The following is a 20,904-nucleotide window of genomic DNA, read 5'->3' on the forward strand; positions in this document are numbered from 1 at the left end:
TGATGAAATACACCATCCCACAGATTCAAAAAAAAAAATGTAGCAAATCCAAAATAGGATAAAGACCCAAAAAATCCTCACCTAGACACATTATAATGAAACTTCAAAACATTAAAGTCAAAGGGAAGGCCTTAAAATCAGCCAGAAAATGACAGGCTATCTTCACAGAAACAACAATTACACTTCTAGCTGACTTCTTATCAGAAACAACTGAGGAAGAAGACAGTGGAATAATTTCAGTGTAATGAGAGAAAAGAACTGTCAACCTACTATTCTATATCTATTGACAATATTGTTCATGGAAGGGAGCAAAATAAATATATTTATTTTCAAAGAAACGAAAACAGATTTGACCTGGAGAACCTCATTTAATGCAATTGTAAAGAGTGAAATCCAGGCAGAAGGAAAGTAATATCAGATAAAGAGTCCAGATTAAAAGTCCACTTGACAGGGAATTTTAGTGAGAACTGAAGCACTTACTAGTTAGTTGGATGGCATCATATTTAAAGTCTCTTCAACAATAAAGAGACTTTTTTATACATAATTTTAATCTTTGAAAATCAGACACTAGATCCATTATATCATTACTTGGAGTTTCCATCTCACCTGAGTTGCTGTCTTACTAGGAAACATTTGATATTTCTTCAGTCACACCTGAAAATGGAAATAACATTTAGATTGTGCTTCACAACTTTTAAAGTGCTTTCATAAACATCATCTTGTTCAAATCCACAACTGTGCTACTATTATTTTCATTTTATAGACTGAAGAACTCACAGAGTATGATTTCTCCAAGACTGTATAGTTAATAGAACTCAGAAAGGTTTTCTGAACCTAAAGATTGGAATTTTTAGGCCAGGCACGGTGACTCACACCTATAATCCCAGCACTTTGGGAGGCTGAGGAGGGCAGATCACTTGAGGTCAGGAGTTCAAGACCAGCCTGGCCAATATGGTGAAACTCCTTCTCTACTAAAAATACAAAAATTAGCCAGGAATGGTGGTGCATGCCTTTAACCCCAGCTACTCGGGAGGCTGAGGCTGGAGAATTGCCTGAACCCAGGAGGCAAAGGTGGCAGCGAGCCGAGATCACACCACTGCACTCCAGCCTCAGCAACAGAGTGAGACTCTGTCTCAAAAAAAAAAAAAAAAAAAAGATTGCACTTTTTAGATTGTGTTCTGCCTTTAAAAGTTCCCTAAGTATCTTTAGGGTTAAAACACATTTATTAATCAAAATTTTAAATGAAATCCACATATATAAACAAGTGAAAGTGGAGGGAAGTGTTCTGGTTGAAGAGAGGGCATAGTCAAAGCTCCACTTACACAGCTTCCCACTATCTGCCTGCAATGGCTCCTAAACTCTTCTGTGGACTAGTTTGAAGCTCACTGATTGACACTATCATCCTACTTTCACCTTATAAAGTAGTCTCAGACTCATTCACATTACTTAGTCTCTAACTCAAATCACTTTCTCTCCACCACAAGCTGACTACCAGTATTCACTTACAGATATTCAAGACTTCAGAGGATCTTTGAACTCCCCCAAATTGAATAGTATATGTATGTACATGTATGTAATTTTAATGGAAGAGGGACTATTACAAGGACTGTTTATAGGCAGAGGAATTATTTCATTGGGTTTTGAAAGTAGACCATGATTCAAAAAAGGGGTAAGATCATGGCTTTAATTCACACCTCAAATCTTATTTTCAGGGCCAGTTTTTCTGGTTTTTGTTTAGCTTTCCTTCTTGACTATTATTCAAACTCTTATTCTGTAAATACCTGATTCAGTCTAGTCCAGTTTCTGGAACTTTATATCTGAATGCAGATGGTGACCCTGTCATACTCTAGCCTTGGGAACTAGATGCAAATATTGCCTACACTGCCTTTATTTTGTGTAATGAATTTTACAGTATTCTACAGTTCAAAATTTAAGTATATATTCGTGTAAATATATATAATTTAAACCTTCACAGCTCTGTTGCCTATATCTTCCAGGGTATATGGTACATGGGGGCTTTGAACTATATTTGTAGCTGGCCTACGAATAAATGAACACCATTGGCTTATGCTTATCTTTTCTGTATGTCTTAAATATTGCATGTAAAATGTCAATAAAAGACATACAAAACTTAAGCAATACCCTCCAGGATGCTAGCCAATGCCTGATTCATAATGGGTGATCAATAGTTATCTGTTAAATAAATTTTTATTCATACTAGGTTTAGTTGTTTTATCAGGTTGTCATTACACTTAAGATGACACAATGTATTTATTTTAGCTGACTGTATACAATGAATTGTTATAGTGGGGTTTACATAACTAGTGTGATTATAATTAAATTGATTACTTGTAATTAGACTTGTTTGAGACAGAGTCTCACTTTGTCGCTCAGGCTGGAGTACGGTAGTGCCATCTCGGCTCACCTCAATCTCTGCCTCCTGGGTTCAAGTGATCCTCCCACTTCAGCCTCCTAAGAAGCTGGGACTACATGACCAGCTAATTTTTTTTTTTTGTATTTTTGTATTTTTAGTAGAGACAGAGTTTCACCTTGTTGGCCAGGCTGGTCTCAAACTCCTGACCTCAAGTAATCCTCCCACCTCAGCCTCCCAAAGTGCTGGGATTACAGGCGTGAGCCCCTGTGCCTGGCCATAGACTCTTTACAGTCATATTTCATATAGTTTTCCTATCAGTAGGTGAAAGAGAAAAAGACTGCTTCTACTCTGAATCCCAGAGAATAACAGGAAAGATTACAAAACTAAGACATCATTTTGTAAAAGTTTTCATGTTATTTCATCTGTTAAGAATGTTTAGGTGTTTTGTTTTGGCTAGAAAATTTAAATTTCTCTTACACTAATTTCATATGACAATATTACCTTTTGGGTTGGTATTTGATTCTATCTACTACTAGTTTGTTTGTATTTCAAACTAAGACATACTTTTTCAGACTTTTTAAATTCTAGTGTGTTCTAAATTCAATTACTTTTCAATGTCTATGAATTTTCATCCAATTATTTCACTAATGTGGTAAACTTAAACATTGATGTCTGAAGCAGTAGCCATTATATTTGGTTCATTAGTTTACTTACAGCCCAGCACTAATGTTTATTAGTCAAATGAAATCTTAACTTGGGAAACCCTCTTCTTACACTTAGCCAGAGGCTATAATTCACAACTAGTATTTTCACAAATGAGTTCAACTGAAGACAAGTACTGTGGGAAAATGTAGATGGGCAAAGCAAATCCATCAGGGCAACTGGAAAACTAAGTCAAGTTCATATGCTACAGATAAGGGCAGAGAAGTGCCATCTCACTTTCAAAAAAGAAAAAAAATGCAGGTGGCCTTTGATGAACAGAATATTTCTCTTCAACCTATTTTAACCTCTATATTCTTATCTAAAATTTCCTCATTAAAGCTATTAAGGTAAGCTTCAGAATATTTCCTGCTATAACTACTTAGTAAAACTAGCTAGTGTATAAAAAGACAATTGATTTTTGTAGGTTGTACATCACTAAATTTCAGCACATCTTGGCATCCAGACTAACACACGGTGAAAGACAGGAACATGGCAGATGATCTTTATTTATACTTACTGTATGGGGGTAGAGCAGCAATGGATAATAGCATTGCATGATTACTTTTTACTTTTAAAAAATTAATTTCTAAAATAATAATTTATAATTTTATCCTACAGTTTTTTGTTTTGCTTTGTTTTTTTTGCTAACACCCCTCACCATCACGTAATACATTTACAAGATGGGAATGATACTACCAGGCTCACTTTCAGGAGTTGTGTATGTCTTAGTCTAAGAAAACCAATACAAAATTAGCCAGGTGTGGTGGTGCGCGCCTGTTAATTCCAGCTACTCGGGAGGCTAAGGCAGGAGAATTGCTTGAACCCGGGAGGCAGAGGTTGCAGTGAGTCAAGATCACACCACTGCACTCCAGCCTGGGCAACAAGAGCGAAACTCCATCTAAAAAAGAAAAAGAAAAGAAAAACCAGTTGGGGCCAGGCCCAGTGGTTTACAACTTACATAATCCAAGCACTTCGGGAGGCCAAGGCAGGAGTGCTTGAGTCCAAGAGTTTGAGACCAGCCTGGGCATTATGGCAAAACCTCATCTCTACAAAAAATACAAATATTAGCCAGGTGTGGTGGTGCACGTCTGTAGTCCTAGTTACTAGTGGGTGAACTGAGGTGGGAGGATTGCTTGAGCCTAGGAGGTCAAGGCTGCAGTGAGCCGAGATCATGCCACTGCACTGCAGGCTGGGCGACAGAGCAAGACCCTGACTCAAAAAATAAATACATAAAAAATAAATTAAAAATAAGAAAAACAGTCTCATATGCTATTAGTTGCATTTAACTGCAAACATATAACTTGAAAAAAATATAGCTAAAGGTTTTTCATCTTTAATAAAGTCATTTTTCTTCTTAAAAATGGATCTAGGGTAGGTTTTTTTTTTTTTTTTGAGACAGAGTTCCACTCTTGTTGCCCAGACTGGAGTGCAATGACGTGACCTTGGCTCACTGCAACCTCCGCCTCGTGGGTTCAAAGGATCCTCCTGCCTCAGCCTCCCAAGTAGCTGGGATTACTGGCACAGCGCCACCATGCCCAGCTAATTTTTGTATTTTTGGTAGAGATGGGGTTTCACCATGTTGGCCAGGCTGTTCTCGAACTCCTGACCTCAAGTGATCTGTGAGCCTCTGTCTCCCAAAGTGCTGGTGTGAGCCACCATGCCCGGCTGTAATTCTTTTTAAAAAATAGCTAGAAAATACAATCTTGCCTTTATCTTAAGTATATGAAATACTGTTAGAATATGTTGAATTATTTCTACTTAGATAACCTCATAACTAAATTATTGCCACAATATGAATAGCCTTTAGCCATAAAATTAAAAGCATAAGAACACGACATTTATAAAGAATACTTAGAACGCAGAAAATTTTCAACTTACAAAATAGTTGTTTTCTACAGAGCTGTGCAAACTGACATCTTGGTACACTGCTACAAAATAATTTTATTATAGTCACAGGCTAACCTCAAAAAATTTCACTAGAAATATGTCATTTGTTTTCCTTCCTTCCTTTATTCTCACCTTCTTTGTTATTTTGTTATTGAAAATGGTATAACATGCCGGGCGCGGTGGCTCACGCTTGTAATCCCAGCACTTTGGGAGGCCGAGGCGGGCGGATCACGAGGTCAGGAGATCGAGACCGCAGTGAAACCCCGTCTCTACTAAAAATACAAAAAATTAGCCGGGCGTGGTGGCGGGCGCCTGTAGTCCCAGCTACTCGGAGAGGCTGAGGCAGGAGAATGGCGTGAACCCGGGAGGCGGAGCTTGCAGTGAGCCGAGACTGCGCCACTGCACTCCAGCCTGGGCGACAGAGCGAGACTCCGTCTCAAAAAAAAAAAAAAAAAAAAAAAAGAAAATGGTATAACATATTATTCTTGTCAAATAAGATTAAAGTCATTTACTTTTTACCCACACAAAAAGGAAATCAGAAGAGTTTCTGAAGTAAATGAAGAACAGTTGGAAAAGGAGGTAAACTAGATTTTAAAAGATGTTCAGAACTTCACACACAAAAAAAAGCCCAGGCCCAGATGGCTTCATTGGTGAACGTTATCAAACATTTAAAGAAGAATATCAATTCTTAAGAAACTCTTCTAAAAATAGAAGAGGAAGGAATACTTCCCAATTTAGCCTGTGAGGCCAGTATCACTTTGACATCAAAACCAAAAACATCACACAAAAACAGAAATACACAAACCAGTATTTCCTACGAATATGGATGCAAAACCTCAAAAAAATAGCAGACTAAATCTAGCTACATAAAAAAATGATTACACTCTGTGACCAAATGTGATGTTATCTCAGGAAAGCAAGGTTAGTTTAACATCCAAAATTCAATTAATGTAATAAACCATATCAGTAGAACAAAGGATAAAAACCACATCATCATCTGAAAAGATGCAGAAAAAACATGGGCAAAATCTAACATTCTGTCATTACAGAAACCCTTAACAAAGTAGAAACAGGAAGAAAACTAAGAGCTGGGCACAGTGCCTCACACCTGTAATCCCAGCACTTTGGGAGGCCAAGGTGGGAGGATCAGTTGAGCCTAGGAGTTCAAGACCAATCTGGGCAATATAGTGAGACCTTGTCTCTACAAAAATATTAAAAAGTTAGCTGAGTGTGGTGATGTGGGCGTGTAGTCTGAGCCACTCAGGAGGCTGAGGTGGAGTGTTGCTTGAGCCTGGGAGGCAGAGGTTGTGGTGAACCAAGATTATGCTACTGCACTCCAGCCTGGGGAACAGAGATGTCATCTCAAACAAACAAACAAACACCAAAATCAAAATAAACTAGGAACAGAAACGAAGCTCCCCAAACTGATATAAAACATGTATGAAAACTCCACATTCATCATACTTAATGGTGAAAGGCTAAATATTTCACCCTGAAGATCAGAAAAAAGACTACAAGAATGTACACTCTCACCATTTCTATTCAACATTACACCAGAGGCGATTAGGCAAGAAAAAAATTCTAAAATACAAATTGGAAAGAAGCAAAACATGTCTATTTGCAGATAATATGATCTTATACATAGAAAATTCATAGGAATGTTAACTAAAAACTATTAAAAATAATAAACTGGGCCGGGTGTGGTGGCTCACGCCTGTAATCCCAGCACTTTAGGAGGGTGAGGCTGGTGGATCACCTGAGGTCGGGAGTTCAAGACCAGCCTGGCCAACATGGTGAAACCTCATCTCTACTAAAAATACAAAATTAGCTGGATGTGGAGGCTTGCACCTGTGATCCCAGCTTCTCAGGAGGCTGAGGAAACAGAATCACTTGAACCTGGGAGGCAAAGGTTGCAGTGAGCCGAAATTGCGCCACTGCACTCCAACCTGGGCGACAGAGCAAGACTCCGTCTCAAAAATAATAATAATAATAATAATAATAATAATAAACTGGCCAAGCGTGGTGGCTCCCACCTGTAATCCCAGCACTTTGGGAGGCAGAGGCAGGTAGATCATGAGGTCAGGAGATCGAGACCATCCTGGATAACATGGTGAAACCATGTCTCTACTAAAAATACAAAAAATTAGCCAGGTGTGGTGGCATGCGCCTGTAGTCCCAGCTACTCGGAAGGCTGAGGCAGGAGAATCGTTTGAACTCAGAAGACGGAGGTTGCAGAGAGCTGAGATCGCGCCATTGCACTCCAGCCTGGGCTACAGAGCGAGACCCCATCTCAAAAACAAATAAATAAATAAAAAGAAAGCAAGCAAGAAATTAAAGAAGCCAGGCACAGTGGCCCGCACCCGTAATCCCAGCTACTCAGCAGGCTGAGGAAGAAGGATCACATGAGGCCAGGATTTTCAGAGCAGCCTAGGTAACATGGTGAGACCCCATCACTAAAACTATTTTAAAAATCAGCCAGAGACTACAGCCAGTTTGGTGATATATGCCTGTAGTCCCAGCTACTCAGGATGCTGAGGCAAGAGGATTGCTTGAGCCCAGAAGTTTAAGCCCAGCCTGGGCAACATGGTGAAATCCCATCTCTACCAAAAAAGTACAAAAATTATCTGGGCATGGTGGCATGTACCTGTGGTCTCAGCTATTTGGGAGGCAGAGGTAGAAGGATCACCTGAGCCCAGGGAGGTTGAGGCTGCAATGAGCTGTGATCGTACCACTGCACTCCAGTCAGAGTGAGACCCTGTCTTTAAAAAAAAAAAAAGGAAAAAGAAAAGAAAAAAAACCGTAGAAGATAAAATATTCAGGCCAGGCGTGGTGGCACGCGCCTGTAATCCCAGCTACTCGGGAGGCTGAGGCAGGAGAATCACTTGAACCCGGGAGGAAGAGGTTGCAGTGAGCCAAGATCACACCACTGCACTCCAGCCTGGGCAACAGGCGCAACTCCGTCTCAAAAAAAGAAAGAGGTTATCGTAGAATTAGGTGAGATTTTATATATAACAAATATCTTCCCCATAGCAGGCATATAGGAAATATGAATCATTTCTTATTTTTATTTCACTATGTTGTGAGCATTCTTACAAGCTCTTTATTTTTCTGAATAATTATGCTTACTATATTAACTAAAATTTATTTGATTTTTTTTTTTTGATGGAGTTTCGCTCTTGTTTCCCAGGCTGGAGTGCAACAGTGCAATCTTGGCTCACTGAAACCTCCACCTCCCAGGTTCAAGTGGTTCTCCTGCCTCAGCCTCCCAAGTAGCTGGGATTACAGGTGTGTGCCAACCACACCGGACTAATAAGAGGTGTACTATCATCATCCCCATTTAACAGATAAAGAAATAGAGGTCTAGTTTGCATAATTAATAAATACATGGAACTAGGCTTAAACCCAAGTTTCTCTGACTGCAAATTTTATGTTCTGTACCATTATACTATACAGCTACGTTAGGATGGATTCAGCAAATGTGGTATATATACAACATGGGATACTAGGCAGCCATAAAAAGAATGAGATTATGTCCTTTGAAGTAACATGGATGGAGCTGGAGGCCATAATTCTAAACAAATTAGTGCAGGAAGAGAAAACCAAATACTGCATGTTCTCACTTATAAATGGGAGCTAAACATTGGGCACACATAGATATAAATATGGAAACAAGAGACACTGTGGACTACTAGAAGGTGGAGGGATGAGGATGGGTAGTGAGTACAATGCTTAAGATCTAGGTGACGGAATCCATACTCCTAATGTCAGCATCACACAATATTCCCATGTACTCAATCTGCACATGTACTCCCTGTAACTAAAATACAAGTTGAAATGAAAATAAAATAAAATTATACATTTAAATTATAAATTATCATCTCGCAATTTTAATAAAAGTGTGTATATGTATTTGTATATTTATATATTTAAACATATATGCATATACATGTTTAGAAAGACAGGAATATGCAAAATGTTAATGGTGGTAAATTTTAGGGGTTGGTTTCTTTGTGATTATCTGTGTGGTGAATGTGCTACTTTTGTAATAGAAAAAATAAATAAATGCACTCCAAATATTTTCTTCAGTAAAGAAATTAGGCAAAAAAAGAAAATACACAAATCAATGTGTTTAAAGTTTTCTCAATAAGCTCCACTTTAGAATAATAAATCCACCTATATACTGAGTATAAACTTTGATTAATAAACATAAACTCATGGTGGCACACACCTGCAATCTCAGCTACTCAGGAGATGGACGCAGGAGAATCTCTTGAACCTGGGAGGTGGAGGTTGCAGTGAGTTAAGATTGCACCACTGCACTCCAGCCTGGGTGACAGAGCAAACTCTGTCTCAAAACAAACAAACAAACAAACATATTCTGTAACAGAAATACCCTGTGTGCAAATTCAGTCCTAGCTAACAAGGCTTAACAAAAATTATTAACTCCCAGATTCTAAAAAAGTTTATTTGGTGACTTTCTTATTTGATGACTTCACTACATTCTCGTCAGCTATGAATTAGAATAATTCCAATTTGAACTATAGTGTGATGTGTTGAATTTTTCCGTTTCTCTCATGTACGCTGTTTTTACTTTGAGATAATACTGCTTTAAAGTTTATTATTGCCAGTAATAACAATAACAACTGCTAAGTCCTAAGTTAACATCTACCTTATCCTTAAACTTCATTATATTTATCCTTAGCCAAATTTTTAAAAAATGTATGGAGATCAAGCAGCATATATTTTAAGAATATAGATTATAAAAACATCATTTTCCTGAAAGTCAAATTCCTCAAAGGAACTAGTTAATTTTCAAATCTTCTAACACCTTCTCATTACTTCAATGTGATTGCTTCAAATATGGAAAAGAGTTTTTATTTCCCCTTGACAAGATCACACTGCTGTGTGCATATAAACTACGATTAACAAGGTAAATTGGTTGGTTCAATATTCTATTAACTCCAATTCTATCAAAAGGTTCATCCTGTAATATTACAAATTTAGTTTAATCACCAAGATTTGGTCAATTCCCCTCCTGATTAAAAAAAAATACTTGCAGTTCATTTCCAATGCTAAGAAATAACACAATACATTGACAACATTGCTTCATAGATACCTACTGCTAAGAAAAATGTACAGCTAAATATAATTTTGTTATTATATAATAAACACTAAATAAATCAGGCTTAGATTTTATGCTGTGCAATAATTCTCTTAATAATTGTTTAAACCAAAATTAGGACAACTAAGGTGCTCAAATGTCACCTTCTCAGGTAAAGCCTATATTGACCCCCACCTTGTTTAACACTGCAACCAGTTCCCCTCCATCCCCCTCCCCTACGCACATAATCTTACCCTGGGCAAAGCATTCTTTCTCCTCCTCCTCCTCCTTTTTCTCCTTAATACTTATCACCTTCTAACATCCATATAATTTGTCATCTTCGACTTGTGTTTTGTCTGCCTACTATTACATAGGACAGAGCCTGTGACATAGTAGGTGCCGTTGAATGAATAATTTTACCCACTAGGTGGGCAGTGGAAGCTACTGTTTTGTTTTGTTTGTTCGTTTGTTTTGGAGATGGAGTTTTGCTCTTGTCACCCAGGCTGGAGTGCAGTGGCGTGATCTTGGCTCACTGCAACCTCCGTCTCCCAGGTTCAAGCAATTCTCCTGCCTCAGCCTCCTGAGTAGCTGGGATTACAGGCACCTGAAACCATGCCCGGCTAATTTTTGTATTTTTAGTAGAGACTAGGTTTCACTATGTTGACCAGGCTAGTCTTCAACTCCTGACCTTAGGTGATCCACCCGCCCCAGCCTCCCAAAGTGCTGGGATTACAGGCGTGAGCCACTGCGCCTGGCCGAAGCTATTGTTTTTATCTGAGTATTTGGTGACTTACACAAGCAGTCCCCAACCTTTTTGGGGGTGGTTTCGGAGATGAAACTGTTCCACCTCAGATGATCAGGCATTAGTTAGATTCCCATAAGGAGTGCAGCAACCTAGATCCCTCACATACACAGTTCACAATAAAGTTTGTGCTCCTATGAGAATCTAATGCCACCACTGATCTGACAGGAGGCAGAGCTCAGGCAGTAATGCTCACTTGCCCACCGCTCACCTCCTGCTGTGCAGCCCAGTTCCTAACAGGTCAAGTCCAAGTTCCAGGGTTTAGGGATCCCTGACTTACACAAATTGGTGGAAATATAATGTTTAGTTTTGTAATTAGAGTAAATCCTCATTTTTCACCCAGATTAAAGCAAAAAAAAAATACTTTTTTCAGGAGCCTTGAGACCTACTAATGCCTCCAAGGTTTAAGACAGACTTATACAGTGGCTCTCAACCTGAAAAGAAAAAACCGAAATAGAACCCAGAGAAAATCCATAGTTCTGAGATTTTGAAGGGAAAAGAGGCAGGGTGGTAATTTTTTGCTATCTGGGAGGAGGTCTCAAATGACTCTTCCTGCATGGTTATTGCAATGTTTTTCATCATGCTTACCATGCATATTTTACATATATTATAAAACTATTACATGCTCATGATAAATTACAAAGGTTCACAGATCTCAGCATTACCATTATTACTTTGACTTAGCCTGCTCCTGTTATACTAAGTAGATGAAACACAAAAAGGGAAAATAATTTCTGTGGCTGTAGAAAAATTCTAGTAATTTGAAATTATAAATAGTGCCTTTTGATGGGCTGGTCACACCAAAAGAACTCTAGGCTACAAAGTAGTTATGTCAATAATCAACAGTTTTTATAGTAATAAAAACTGAAAAAACTATATAAACTATATATATACTATATATAAACTATATATATACTATCTATAAACTATATATATACTGTCTATAAACTATATATAATATATAAACTATATATACTATTATGTATAAACTATATATATATATATATATATATATATTTTTTTTTTTTTTTTTTTGAGATGGAATCTCACTATGTCGCCCAGGTTGGAGTGCAGTGGCACAATCTCGGCTCACTGCAACCTCCGCCTCCCGGGTTCAAGCTATTCCCCTGCCTCAGCCTCCCAAGTAGCTGGGACTATAGGCACATGCCACCATGGTAATTTTTTGTATTTTAGTACAGACGGGATTTCACCATGTTGGCCAGGATGGTCTCGATCTCCTGACTTCGTGATCCGCCCGCCTCGGCGTCCCAAAGTGCTGGGATTACAGGCATGAGCCACTGCACCCGGCCGAAAAAAGTGTATTTATTCACCAGAAGCTCTTCCTAATTGAACTGGTGAGTTATTATGGAATTTGCATACATAGAAAAAAGATTTACTTTGTAAGAAAAGTCTTTTCATATATTCCCCACAAAGGCCTAACTCTGACAACTTGAAAAGCAACAAATGACTTTCTGAAAACTATCGGAAAAGAAAAATGTTATCATACATAACTTGTTTAATTTTGCTTCTTGTCCTAAGCCTGAGATAGATGACATCTGTTAATTTTGCTTCTTGTCCTAAGCCTGAAATGAGATAGATGACATCCGTGCATAATTTCATATGTGCATCACTCTTATGAACCTAGGATTTAGCACTTTTAAAAGACATTATTTTTTACACATCCCAAAACACCAGTTTTTTTTTTTTTTTCCAGACGGAGTCTCGCTTTGTCACCCAGGCTGGAGTGCAGTGGCGCGATCTCCGCTCACTGCAAGCTCCGCCTCCGGGGTTCACACCATGTCCCTGCCTCAGCCTCCCGAGCAGCTGGGACTACAGGTGCCCCAGACAAATTTTTTAAAAATCATTTTTCCTATGTAGCAAATATCTTTAGGCCTAGCATCTGTTTTCTTATCAGAAGTTAATATATTTAAGATGAAAATTCATTTGCACGTTATGCTTGAAAAGGATATTAATACCCTTTCACATGGCAAACTTACTTTTTAAGTAAATTCCATTAGTAACAGGCGCACTATTAAGAGAGCCCGATTTACTACTTTTTGAGTTCTCAACATGTTGGACACAGGTAAAACAGTCACAGTTGTAGTTTTAAAACAAATTTAGCAACCACATTTCTAAACCTTTTCAAACATGAGAGTAAGAAATAAGTAGCATGCTCTCAAAAAATAAAAAATTTCCAAAAGTGCATGGTATCAAAAGTACAAATTAAAAATTTTGTATATTTAAAATTGAGGATTAACTTTAAAGCTCATCATTTATACAGAGACATAGGAAACAACAAAATGTGTGAATGTTTTGTAGCTTTTTTTTTTTTTTTGAGACAGAGTCTCGCTCACTCTGTCGCCCAGGCTGCAGTGCTGTGGTACGATCTCAGCTCACCGTAGCCTCCGCCTCCTGGGTTCAAGCGATTCTCCTGCCTCGCCCTCCCGAGTAGCTGGGATTACAGGTGCCTGCCACCACGCCCAGCTAATTTTTTGCATTTTTAGTAGAGACGGGGTTTCACCATGTTGGCCAGGCTGCTCTCGAACTCCTGACCTCAGGTGATCCACCCGCCTCAGCCTCCCAAAGTGCTGGGATTACAGGTTTGAGCCACCGTGCCCAGTCTCTTTCTTTTTTCTTTTTTTAAGAGATAGCTCACACCCATTTTCTGGCTGTCCGTCGGGCCTGACTTCTTTGATTCAGTTCTCATGCCTCTATCTATTTGTGCATCATTATGTTGCACATGTCCAAGAATTAAGTGTTGACTCTCAGTGGTGTAAAAATAAAAACAACAACAAAACCTATTTACAGTACATTCATGGTTTAAACTGGTACACAGTTTTTCTTAGGCTTTTATCATTTGCCAACATCACCATACCCATTCAACAAAAATTATATAACTTCTCGTTTCTTTATGCCTATCTGAAGAACTCAGACTGCTGGGTACTGTGAGTTGGATGAGTCCCCCCGCCCCTCAAGAGCAAAATTACAGCAAAGTCTCTGTCAAGGTTTCATATTAAAATGTTGAAAGTGGATACAAAATCAAGAGACTAAAACAGTGTATTTTCAATCATGTTTCACACTATTTTTAATGTATAAGAAGGAAACAAACCTTCATATAACTGCCTGAGGCATATAACTACCTGAAATTTTCTGGGTAGCCAGCGTGGCAACTGACAAGGATTCAGACTTATTGATGAACATTAAAAACTGCAAGCTAATGTTACTCACTATAATACTTAGATTTTTGGTGGAGCAAAGAAATGACTAAAAGATAGGTGTCCTAGATGCTAGTCCTAGTCCTTCTACTGACTGTAAGTGGTAAGTTATTTTCTCTCTTTGGATTTCGCTTTCCTCATCTATAAAATGTGAGATTTGGCCAGGAGTGGTGGCTCACACCTTTAATCCCAGCACTTTGGGAGGCTGAGGTAGGCAGATCACTTGAGGCCAGGAGTTTGGGAACAGCCTGCTAACATGGTGAAACACCATGTCTACTAAAAATAAAAAAATAAAAAAAAAATTATCTGGGAGTGGTGGTGTACGCCTGTAATCCCAGCTACTCAGGTGGCTGAGGCATGAGAATCTCTTGAACCTGGGAGGCGGAGGTTGCAGTGAGCCGAGATCGCGTCACTTCACTCTAACCTGGGCAACAGAGTGAGACTCGGTCTAAAAAATTAAAAAATAAAAATAAAATGTGAGATTTGAAGGAGATATCCTGTAAATCCCGTTTAGCCCTAATACTCCATTTTTTTTAGCATGTTAAATACCATCAAATAGAAACCAATAAGATGTTTACTATTTTTGACAGAATCCAGAATATCCATAAATAGCACCGCATTCACAGTATTCACAGGAGAAAACAAAAAAGTACTATCTTTAGGCCGGGCGCCGTGGCTCAAGCCTGTAATCCTAGCACTTTGGGAGGCCGAGGCGTGCAGATCACAAGGTCAGGAGATCGAGACCATCCTGGCTAACACAGTGAAACCCCATCTCTACTAAAAATACAAAAAAAAATTAGCCAGGCATGGTGGTGGGCGCCTGTAGTCCCAGCTACTCGGGAGGCTGAGGCAGGAGAAATGGCGTGAACCCAGGAGGCGGAGCTTGCAGTGAGCCAAGATTGCGCCACTGCACTCCAGCCTGGGCGACAGAGCAACTCCGTCTCAAAAAAAAAGAAAAAAAAAAGGTACTATCTTTATATGCAGTATGAGTCATGAACTGGGACAACAACTTGCAAAAGGTCACAAAACTGCAGCATCCTGAGAACAATTATACTAATTTTTTACTTTGTTTTCCTTTTTTAGAGACAGGGTCTCGCTCTCACTGCAGCCCCAACCTCCCAGGCTCAAGTGATCCTCCCTTCTCAGCCTCCCAAGTAGCTGGCACTAAAGGCATGTGCTACCACACCCAGCTAATTTTTTAGTAGAGACAAGGTCTCACTATGTTGCTCAGGCTGGTCTCAAACTCCTGGGCTCAAGTGATCTCTACGCCTCAGCCTCCCAAAGTACTGGGATTATAGGTATGAGCCACTGCACTAGGCTGATCCTATTGATTGTGATTGCAGTATTCTATTCACTATACTATCTTTGTTGCTGTTTCACCATACTTAGCAATGTGTGTAACCTCTCTTGCTCCCAATTAGCCAATTTGCTCTCTAATGGACTCAAACTTACCCTGCTCAATTTTTTACGGCTTGGTGTCCAGAACATTCTCTTTCCACTTCAGTTCTAGCATTAGAATAATTACCAACAATACCTTCCCGTGTTTCCTAAGCATACAAATTGGGGTTCCAGGTACAGTATTTGTCTCATTTTCTATATAATTAACTTTGTACATAAATTTTAACCACATTAAGACTCTGTCACTACTATCTCTACATAAATCAATATCTGCTCAAGGCCTGTACCTTTAAACAGATCCAATACACCTAAGCATCAAGTAGCTGAAAAAGACACCAGAGACTCTTTGTACTATTTGCTACAATGGTTTTGGACCTTCCTCCCTTCGTGATTGTTCTCTTATGCTCTTTCAGGACTCCCAGGCTCCTAGTCCTTGAAATCTATGAATGAAATTGGTTTCCCAGGTTCTCTAAAGACGTTGGCTTGAACATTTCTTCTGCATTTTTCCATAACTTTCCCAAGCAGAATATCCTGCCCTAGCTGTGTTCTCCAAGACCTATGTTCTATCAATAATCTGGCTGGCCAAAACCTCAACAAAGTCCTTTGCTCCCACCTCCTCTGCACAAGTCTTCAGACTTCTCCCTAAAACTGGCAGACATAGAAACACATCTGTTGTTAATTCAACATGTACAAGTGAGAGGTCACACTCTATTCCCTGTACCCAGGAAAGATAGAGGGTGTAAATTCTAGCTTCCAATTAGTTCCAGCGAATACCACCTTACATTCTTTTTTTAAAGAAGGTAAGTGAGAAAACAATCCCTAATCCAAAACCAGTACTTATCTACCACATCCTGTAGGCACTGGTCCCACTTTCTGCTGAGCTCCACCTCTGACAAGTTCCCCACCCACAGCTCCAGCTTTCCTCTCACTCTAACTGCATTTAAGAGACATCTTGTAATTATTCTACAAGCAAGAGTTCAAAATAAGAACCTTGGCCGGGCGCGGTGGCTCAAGCCTGTAATCCCAGCACTTTGGGAGGCCGAGGCGGGCGGATCACGAGGTCAGGTGATCGAGACCACGGTGAAACCCCGTCTCTACTAAAAATACAAAAAATTAGCCGGGCGCAGTGGCGGGAGCCTGTAGTCCCAGCTACTCAGGAGGCTGAGGCAGGAGAATGGCGTGAACCTGGGAGGCGGAGCTTGCAGTGAGCCGAGATCGCGCCACTGCACTCCAGCCTGGGCGACAGAGCGAGACTCTGTCTCAAAAAAAAAAAAAAAAAAAAAAAAAAAAAAAAAAAAAAAAAGAACCTTTCAGCTACTCTAACAATATGGGTTCTGACCTGATAGCATCTTATCACTATTCTTGCCCAAGACTTGACAGGCCAGCCCATATTAGGGTAGGTAGGGTTAGGTGGAAGTGGTGTGAGGTGTTCATAAAAATTAAAGTGAACTCCTGCTTCTCAAAGAAAACAAGGTCTCTTTTGGTCAAGAAAAAGAGGGGTTTCACTAAAGGACACTCTTGGTAACCTGCCATCCCTTTCAAATGGATGTATTCACTTTCAGAGTGAGGTTCAGATTTTCCACAATACAGAGAGGGAAAACACGAGTTGAGGAGAACCTCATTTTCCCCTAATAAATGCTAGTGCTTTTTAATGGGGGAATACAAACAAAAACCCCAAAGAACTCTGGCTCTTAGAGGACCAGGGTACTCTCATGTACTAACTGCATAGAAGGCATAAACCAGTCTACTCGTCTTTCTTTACATCAGAGAGGCCTCCTTGCTCCCAAGATTTTAGTTTTTAAAAACTTTATTCTAACCAATAACCTGGACAGCCGAAATGATCCAGCTGATTCTCTGTCACATGATCTGGAAATCCAGGCAACAACAGAGGTCACACCACCCTGAGATGCTCCACTCCAAATCCTTTGTAACCCTCTGGCCATCACTGAAACTAAGACAAATAAACTGGATCAACCAAGAGATGGCCAAACATAAGCTACACCTGACCAAAGTCATGGCCACCCTGCAGTGCCTCCCAAAGGGCAGAGTGCTGGAGGAAAAATGGGGGAGACTACACTATCAGAACGGCAGATGTGCCTCTCAGTAGAATGAGCCCCATACAAATATTATGGCTTTGCCACACCACTGCCCTGACAGGCTGCCTCAGGCTGCACAAGTTATTCAACAAACATGACAAAATGTTCGGTGGCCTCCCAGTTGATACAATGTCCACAGCTGTTTCCTTCTCTCACTACTCTAGTATGCTGCACACCAAACTGTGCTACTCAAGTGTCATTCATACTGATGCCAGTCCATGAAGTTTGCTACTGATCCACAAGTACAGAAATTGAGAATAAGTTAAAAAAAAACTTTTGTAGAAATTAGACACAGTAATTTTTTTTCTTTGAGAGTGTCTCCCTCTGTCGCCTGGGCTGGAGTGCAGTGGCATGATCTCAGCTCATTTCAACCTCCACTTCCTGGGTTTAGGCGACTATCCCATCTCAGCCTCCTGAGTAGCTAGGATATAGGCATGCGCCACCATACTTGGTTAATTTTTATATTTTTTGGTAGAGATGGGGTTTCACTATGTTGGCCAAGCTAGTCTCAAACTCCTGGTCCCTGTAATTCCTCCCAAAGTGTTGGGATTACAGGCATGAGCCACTGCATGCAGCTGACATATAATTATGTCTGTTGAATTTAACAAAATATTTGGTTTGTATTTTAAAATTTTTTGTAATTCACTTCATTTATTCATTCATTCATTCATTCATTTAAGATAGAATCTCGTTCTATTGCCCAGGCTGGAGTGCAGTGGTGTGATCTTGGTTCACTGCAATCTCCGCATCCTGGGTTCAAGTGATTCCCAGCCGAGTAGCTGGGATTACAGGTGTGCATCACATGCCCAGCTAATTTCTGTATTTTTAGTAGAGATGGGGTTTTGCCATGCTGGCCAGGCTGGTCTCGAACTCCTGACCTCAAGTGATCCACCTGCCCTGGCCTCCCAAAGTGCTGGGATTATAGGTGTGAGCCACCACACCCGGACCTAGTAATCACTTCTTTATTATACATTACTAAAGTATCAGACTGTGATGGACTGGAATTTTTAAAAAAATTTATCTTTTGGTTGGGCTATGGTGGCTCACCCCTGTAATCTCAGCACTTTGGGAGGCTGAGGCAGGTGGATCGCTTGAGCCCAGGAGTTCGAGATCAGCCTCGGCAACATGGTGAAACCCCAAGTCTACAAAAAAATTGGCTGGGCAGGGTGGCACACACCTGTAGTCCCAGCTACTCAGGAGGCTGAGAATCGTTTGACCCTGGGAGGTAGGGGTTGCACTGAGCAGAGATTCTGCCATTGCACTCCAGACTGAGTGACAGCAAGACTCTAAAAAAAAAAAAAAACTTTAAATTTAAAAAAGAGATATTGTTGCACGAATAAATACATTACTGTTTCTTGCCTCTAAGCCTTTGATTATTCAGCTGCCACAGCCTACAGGCCTTTTCCCATATTCCTTCCTTCTTGCTAAGTCTGACTTGAACTAGGCTTAGGCACCAACTCCTATAGGAAGCCTTCCTTGAACCTGGCCCTCTACTTTTCACTCACTGACTACCAATCCATTAACTGAACAGTGAAAAGTAACCCACGGCTACGCAATCACGCAGACAACAGAATTTTACTACTTCTTCTCACTACTGGTTCATATTTCTGCAACCAGAAAACATCATTCCACCCCTAGTAACTATGGCTTCCACTTGTTACTTCCCTACTACACTAAGCACTTCTTTACATTAACTGCATAGGTTGGGGTGGAGTCAAGATGGCTGAATAGGAACAGCTCCGGTCTACAGCTCCCAGCCTGAGCGACACAGAAGACCGGTGATTTCTGCATTTCTGTTTGAGGTACCGGTTTCATCTCACTAGGGAGTGCCAAACAGTGGGTGCAGGATAGTCGGTGAAGCGCACTGTGTGCCAGCCAAAGCAGGGCGAGGCATTGCCTCACTTGGGAAGCGCAAGGGGTCAGGGAGTTCCCTTTCCTAGTCAAAGAAAGGGGTAACAGACGGCACCTGGAAAATCGGGTCAGTCCCACCCTAATACTGCGCTTTTCCAACGGGCCTGGAAAACGGCACACTAGGAGATTGTGTCCCGCACCTGGCTCGGAGGGTCCTATGCCCACGGAGTCTCGCTGATTGCTAGCACAGCAGTCTGAGATCAAACTGCAAGGCGGCAGCGAGGCTGGGGGAGGGGCACCTGCCATTGCCCAGGCTTGCTTAGGTAAACAAAGCAGCCAGGAAGCTCGAACTGGGTGGAGCCCACCACAGCTCAAGGAGGCCTGCCTGCCTCTGTAGGCTCCACCACTGGGGGCAGGGCACAGACAAAAATTCAGCAGGAATCTCTGCAGACTTAAATGTCCCTGTCTGACTGACAGCTTTGAAGAGAGTAGTGGTTCTCCCAGCACGCAGCTGGAGATCTGAGAACGGACAGACTGCCTCCTAAAGTGAGTCCCTCACCCCTGAGCAGCCTAACTGGGAGGCACTCCCCAGTAGGGACAGACTGACACCTCACTCGGCTGGGTACTCCTCTGAGACAAAACTTCCAGAGGAACTATCAGACAGCTGAATTTGTGGTCTCATGAAAATCCGCTGTTCTGCAGCCACCGCTGCTGACACCCAGCCAAACAGGGTCTGGAGTGGACCTCCAGTAAACTCCAACAGACCTGCAGCTGAGGGTCCTGTCTGTTAGAAGGAAAACTAACAAACAGAAAGGACATCCACACCAAAAACCCATCTGTACATCACCATCATCAAAGACCAAAAGTAGATAAAACCACAAAGAAGGGGAAAAAACAGAGCAGAAAAACTGGAAACTCTAAAAAGCAGAGCACCTCTCCTCCTCCAAAGGAACGCAGTTCCTCACCAGCAACGGAACAAAGCTGGATGGAGGATGACTTTGACGAGTTGAGAGAAGAAGGCTTCAGACGATCAAACTACTCCGAGCTACAGGAGGAAATTCAAAACAATAGCAAAGAAGTTAAAAACTTTGAAAAAAAATTAGAAGAATGGATAACTAGAATAACCAATGGAGAGAAGGGCATAAAGGAGCTGATGGAGCTGAAAGCCAAGTATCGAGAACTACGCGAAGACTGCAGAAGCCTCGGTAGCAGATGCAATCAACTGGAAGAAAGGGTATCGCTGATGGAAGATGAAATGAAATGAAGAGAGAAGGAAAGTTTAGAGAAAAAAGAATAAAAAGAAATGAACAAAGCCTCCAAGAAATTTGGGACTATGTGAAAAGACCAAACCTACGTCTGATTGGTGTACCTGAAAATGATGGGGAGAATGAAACCAAGTTGGAAAACACTCTGCAAGATACTATCCAAGAGAACTTCCCCAATCTAGCAAGGCAGGCCAACATTCAGATTCAGGAAAT

At 40.7% G+C, this 20,904-nt stretch overlaps 1 protein-coding gene and 1 long non-coding RNA gene across 20 annotated transcripts in view; both read right to left on the reverse strand.

Annotated features, from left to right (window-relative positions):
* The window catches only part of N4BP2L2 (NEDD4 binding protein 2 like 2), a 115,978-nt gene that overhangs the window by 48,444 nt on the left and 46,630 nt on the right, over positions 1 to 20,904 (reverse strand). Inside the window, exon 5 of one of the 19 annotated variants that reach the window (XR_010116097.1) lies at positions 607 to 654. The exons of the other annotated variants lie outside the window; for them this stretch is intronic. The gene's annotated coding sequence lies outside the window, so the exon portion shown is untranslated. The remainder of the gene's footprint in view (positions 1 to 606; positions 655 to 20,904) is intronic. 19 annotated transcript variants of the gene reach the window in all.
* On the reverse strand, positions 13,178 to 19,720 carry LOC134732674 (uncharacterized). The gene is made up of 2 exons (XR_010116101.1): positions 16,787 to 19,720; positions 13,178 to 16,469 (listed from the first exon to the last, which is right to left on the reverse strand). It is a non-coding gene; the product is annotated as an uncharacterized lncRNA (long non-coding RNA).

This window comes from Symphalangus syndactylus, chromosome 15, assembly GCF_028878055.3.
Source record: "Symphalangus syndactylus isolate Jambi chromosome 15, NHGRI_mSymSyn1-v2.1_pri, whole genome shotgun sequence".
Classification (NCBI taxonomy): domain Eukaryota; kingdom Metazoa; phylum Chordata; class Mammalia; order Primates; family Hylobatidae; genus Symphalangus; species Symphalangus syndactylus.